The following is a 6266-nucleotide window of genomic DNA, read 5'->3' on the forward strand; positions in this document are numbered from 1 at the left end:
ATAGAAAAGATCTCTCTCTTTTTCTCTGTCTCTCATCTCTCTGTGTAACTCTAACTTCCTAATAAAATAGGTAAGTAAATCTTCAAAAAAAAGTTTAAAGAAGAGCTGGTATGATGGCTCAATTGGTTAATCCTCAACCTCCAAGTGCCTGGATCCCATATGGACACCAGTTCCTGTCTCAGTTGCTCCACTTCCCATCCAGCTTCCTGCTTGCGGCCTGGAAAAGTAGCAGAGGACAGCTCTGTACCCACACGGGACACCTGGAAGAGGGCTCCTGGCTTTGGATCTACTCAGCTCCAGCTATTGTGGCCATTTGGGAAATAATTTAAGCAACGGGAAATTGTCTTTCCTTTTCTCTGTAAATCTGCCTGTCCAATAAAAATAAATGAATCTTCAAAAAGGCAGAATTATAGAATGAAGGGGAACCAGAGTATTGGTGTAAGAATCCAGCTTCCTGCTAATGCCCTTGAAAAGGCAAAGGATTTCTGCCCCAGTACTTGGGTTCCTGGCTCCTGGGCTTTGTCTGGCCAGATCTGACTGCTGTGATCTTGGGAGGCATGAACTAGCAGATGAAGATCAGTCTCTTTTCCTGTGTGTCTCTCAATGCCTTTCAATAAACAAATATGTATTTTTGAAAATTAGTTCCTAATCATTCTTATAGGTAGCACAGGTAAATTTCAGCCATGGTTTATAAAAATCTGTAATGTTCCCATTTTTTAAATCCTCCATATCACTCTTCCCCCAATAATTTAAATAATAAATGCATGTGACTTAAGCTGCCTGGTTATTGCGACTACAAATAAAAGGCAGCAGAGAATGGTAATTCACTTGAAAAAAAAAAAGATATATATTTACCTATTTGAAAGACAGTCCCATCCTAACTCCCACATGGGTGGTAGGAACCAAGTTTTTGGACCATCTTCTGCTGCCTTCCCAGGTACAGTGCTGCAACACCAGCCCCTCACTATTCTTTTAGATCAATTTCCAGGCTGTTAGAGCTTAAAAGTCTCCCAAGCTAGTGTTTTCCAAAGGTCAGTTTATATAGCACCTTCATAACTTTTAAAATAGAATTTTAAATGACACCAAATTATATTGCTTATAAAGTCAAACAATCTTAGGCACTTATTACAAAAATGAAAGATGTGTTTCACCCTTTTGAAGTTACCACTTCTAGTGCTTTAAAAATTCTCCCCCCACCCCCGAGGGCATTTGGCCTAACAGGATGCCAGATTGGGCTCCCATCTGAGAGTGTCTGGGTTCCAGTTGTTGCTCTGCTTCCAATCCCAGCTTCCTACCAACACTATCCCTTGGGAGCAATGATGATAGCTCCAGTAGCTGGAGTCCTGCCAGCCACGTGGGAGACTCATGTGGAGGTTGAGGCTCTTGGCTTCAGGCTGACCCAATTCCCTTTGTGAGCATTTGAAACATGAAACAGTAGGTATAAGATCTCTGCAAAACGAATTAAGTAAATAATCTTTCCAAATAATAATTTGCATGTTTATCTTCAATCTTTCAATTTTGAGGGCCCGGCGTGATAGCCTAGAAGATAAAGTCCTTGCCTAGCACGTGCTAGAATCACATATGGGTGCTGGTTCTAATCCCGGCAGCCCCGCTTCCCATCCAGCTCCCTGCTTGTGGCCTGGGAAAGCAGTCGAAGACTGCCCAAAGCTTTGGGACCCTGCACCCGCGTGGGAGACCCGGAAGAGGTTCCTAGCTTCGGACCGGCATAGCATCAGCCATTGCCCTCACTTGGGGAGTGAATCATCAGACAGAAGATCTTCCTCTCTGTCTCTCCTCTCTGTATATCCGCCTTTCCAATAAAAATAAAATAAATCTTTAAACAAAAAATCTACCTGAAGTAAATTTTTATATTACCTTGATTCTTTAATTTTAGCATTATCCATCATCTCCCTAGAGAAGGTTTGGAGGAAACTAAATGTCAATATTGTTGCCCAGCTTCCTCTCTCATCTTGATTATTTCCTGCATTTCCTCCAATATTGACATTGGGTAGAATCAATATTCAGTGACGTTACCTGAAGAATGGAAACACTGCTGATAGCTGAGCCATGCTGTAACCTGAGATTCCTTCTCTAGCCCTTTTCCTTGGAAAACCCTTCATAGCATTAATAATAGTACTAGTGTGTATTTGATAAGATTTTTTTAATATGCTGACCATTACCGTAGCTGCAAACTCTACCCTTCATTGCAGGCAACTTCCCTTGCCCTTCATGTCTGGGGTATTGCAGTAGTTGAATTTTCATGAATCTCTGTAGATTTCTGGCTGGGCGGAGTGACTCAGTTTGTAGCACCCTCCCTCTGCTTTCCATGCTAACTAGTGCTACAGTCTGGGTGCAAATCAGATCGCTCTTCAGCTTCACTCACTGCTGCCTTGGGATTCAGCTTTCTTGCTCTGCTACATACATTATCTCATGTTCATGTCCAGTTGCCAAAATTGAGTAGTCATGGTATTTTGTCATTTTATGAATACTCGTTTGTGAAAATCATGAACCACCATGTGTGCTTCCAAAAAAAAAAAACAAAGACAAAAATTCCTGGGCACCCACTTCAAACTGGAAATCCTTTCAGCCCTCCTGTCCCACTCCAATCCTTAGTCTTCTTTTCACATTTGCATTAACATCGATCTAATTTTTCATGTTTTTTAAATCATCAGTTATGTTAATGACATTATGATTGAATATGATGAGATTTTCTAAAATATGCATTGATATTTTTTTAAAAGGCTGGTATGTCACCAGTGGCGTGTAAGAGCCCACCACTGTGTTCCATTACAGAACGGAAGTCCTGAGAGGTTGTGTGGCCTCGCCTCGGGTCCAGCAGATCGCAGCACCAGGGCATTCTTGACATCCTCTACATTCCCTGCTTGTTCTTCACAACCAAGCCGGTCTGCCTGGGCCTCTGTGTACTTGAACTCTAGATGTAATTGGATACCCTAGTGCTCTAAGATATCTACCACCACTGACCGTGTTATAACGCTGTCAACTCATCCCTTCCCCAGGCCGCGGACCTTGCTTGAAGCTAACAGACCCCACAATGCCCCTGTTTTAGCCCTCAATAGGGAGCTGCATTGATGGAAAAAAAAACGAGGTCAGTATTCTTTTCTACTCATCTGACAAGAATGGCTACTTATTAGGTAAGCAAATTTTCCAATGTGGTTTCCAAAAATCTTGCTCATTCCAAAGTTAATAAGAAGGACCCCAGAGGCATACACATTCTTCCCTTTGCTATACACAATGTATAGGATTTCCAAATCACAGACTTTTCCTAACAGAAAGTAGTGCGACTTGTAAATGGCAGAACTGGTTTGTAAACACAGCTTGTTCCAAACTCATCGTTTAAATAGAAATGGCCCAAAGCCAGTATTACTTTAAGCATAGGAATTCTCACATCATTTGTCCTCACCACCAAATTCCTCAGTACCAAATTTAGCTGGGTGAGACCAGCACGATGCTGAAAATATTTCCTCTGCTGTTATTTAGCATTGTTTAATAAAAGAGGAGCAGATGTTGAACACCAGACACAGGTTAAATTTTAAAATTACAAATACCAGTGTGACTAATGAAAGCCAGAATAGAAGACACTCAATCATTTGAAATAGCAGTGTGGAGTTTAACAGGGTTTGATCTATGTTTTATGTTTTCTAATATATTTACACCTGTGTGCAATATATTTTAATTTATAGCAGCCTGATATGATGCCACTTCAAGTACACTCTAAGAATTTTCCTTTATCCTTTTTTTTCTTTGTGCTGTTGGGATGCATTTTGTTTCAGCCTCTGTTATAAATCCTGCAGTAGTGGGATTGTTTTGTTTTAAATATGTATTTATCTGTTAAAGAAATTGGCCCTAGAATTACTGTTTTCTGCTATCTTCAGTCATTTTTGTAAGTTCTTTTCCTATGTAGCATCTCATTATCAGTATTTCCTGTTGTCAAGGTTACTAGTAATGAATCCTTTAACTTCCCTGTTTGAAAAGTTTTTATTTCACTTATCTTTTGGAATGCATTTCTGCTGGATCTGGAAGTTTTATGGATGGTTCTTCCTTCATTATCACTTCATTATCTTCCGGATTAAGCAGTTTCAGACAAGAAATTCGCTGTCATTTTTGTTGTTGTTCCTATGTATGCAAAGTGTCCCTGTTCCTCTGTCTATGTCTAAGATTTAACCCTTTTAGCACTAGCTTTCAACTGTTTGATTATGGGGAACTAGTGTTGTGGCACAGTGTGTTAAGCTGCCACTTGCAACATCAGCATCCCATTTTGGAGTGCTGTTTCAAGTCCAGACTACTGGGCTTCCAGTCCAGCTCCCTGTTGGTGCTCCTACAAAGGGAGTAGAAAATGGTTTAAGTCCTTGGGTCCCTGAATGGAGCTCCTGACTGCTGTCTTGAGCCTGGCCCAGCCATAGCTGTGCAGGGGAGTACATGATCTGATTCTCTCTCTCTCTCTCTCTCTCTCTCTCCCTACCCTCTCCCCACCTTTCAAATATATAAATAAATTTTTTAAAAAACACACACATGTTTTTTTGAAAGCAAGGTGTGCCCAGGCAAGATTTCCTTAGCATCTATTCTGCTTGGTGTTTGTTGAGTTCCTGGGATCTTTCGGTTTATAGTTTTCACCCCAGTTGGAATTTTTTCTCCATTATTTCTTTACATATTTTCATATTTTCTTTCCCATTTCTTACCCCATTTTGTCACTATTGTTATACATGTGGAATCTTAGCGATGTAAAATCTGTAAGTCTTTTTATTTTGTTTTATTTTATTTTTTGCCTTTTTTTTATGTCTGCACTTCATTTTCGTCATTTTTTACTTGGATGTGTACTATTTAGGTCTTTTTAATGTTATTGACGTATCTTCCTATTGTGTTCATATTTTCCTTTACATTCTTGTAGATGAGGAGCCTACTTAAAACAGATGCTCCGATGTTCTTGCCCACAAGGTTATCACTTCTGTCACCTCTGCTTTTGTTTCTGTTAACCGGCTGACTTCCTTTCCAACTATGAGAAATGGTTTTCTGCTTTTTTGCATCCCTGGTGATTTTTCACTGGATTCTTGACATTGTAATTCTGCACTGTTGGTGGCTTGACTTTGTCATATTATTTGTAAACAGTGTTGATCTTTACTCTAGCACAGAATGAAGTTGCTTGGGATCAACTGGCTTCTTACCACACTCCTGAGCTTTGTTATGGTGGATCCAGAGCAGCTTGCAGTTCCAGGACTTACCAGACTCTCCCTTTTGAGGACTATGGGTGGGAGGGTGTTTCTACTCTCGTTATGGGCCATGAACTATTCCTAGCCCAGGTGAGCTCTGGCAGGTTTGCAGTTTGCTGTGTTTGGGTGATTCTTTCACCTCAGATAGTTTCCTGCTGTGATAGATAGATAGATAGATAGATAGATAGATAGATAGATAGATAGATAGATAGATAGATAGATAGATAGATAGATAGATATAGATAGATAGATATAGATAGGCTAAGGCAAACTTAACAGGCGAGAACTGTTTTTGTTCTCAGATACCTCAGTACCTTTCAAATAATTTTTACCTGTTGCCCATCTTGCTTTCCAACACAACAAAATGTGGTCATTCCATCTGCCTCTGTACATGGTGAGGCCAACATTTGGCCTTCTCTTCCTCATTGTATCTCTCTCTCCAAAATTAGAAGCACAGCACATTTCCCCTCCTCCTCTCTTCTAGTTCCCATTAATAGATCAGAAGGAATATGTGCTATTGTATACATGCTAAATTAGCACTCATCATAAGCCATGGTAAGAATTAGCACTGACATATGTAGCAGATTGTCAGTGGATGGTTTTTGTCTGTTCAAGAATTCCTTCCCCTCTTCCTAGACAATATGGCATGGGTGTGGTTGATACATTCTTTGACCCAAATTTTGGACGCATGATTTAGGTTGGTCAATCAAAGTTATTGGTTTAAGGATGAGCAGAACCTTTCCCAGGATTTTTCTGGAATGATTTAAAAATAAGCTCTCTTTCTGCTTTGTTTGCCAGCTGTGAACATGCAGAGACATAGGCTTTGGTGTGCCAAAGCTGGAGCGCCATAATGTGTAACTTCTTTTCCCTTCTTGATGCTCAGCGCTGGGGCAGAAGTGGCAGAGCGGCTTCATTCTGACCTTGAACACAGACCAGAATCTCCCGGTCTGTGTTCTGCTTGCCTGAACTTTCATGGCCCTTCATTCTAGCTGATGGGGCACACTGGCAGTTATGTGTTTCCAATGCTTCTGTGCCTCGAGT

Source organism: Ochotona curzoniae, unplaced genomic scaffold (genome assembly GCF_017591425.1).
Source record: "Ochotona curzoniae isolate NIBS_2020 unplaced genomic scaffold, NIBS_Ocur_1.0 contig_64, whole genome shotgun sequence".
In the NCBI taxonomy this organism is placed as follows: Eukaryota; Metazoa; Chordata; class Mammalia; order Lagomorpha; family Ochotonidae; genus Ochotona; species Ochotona curzoniae.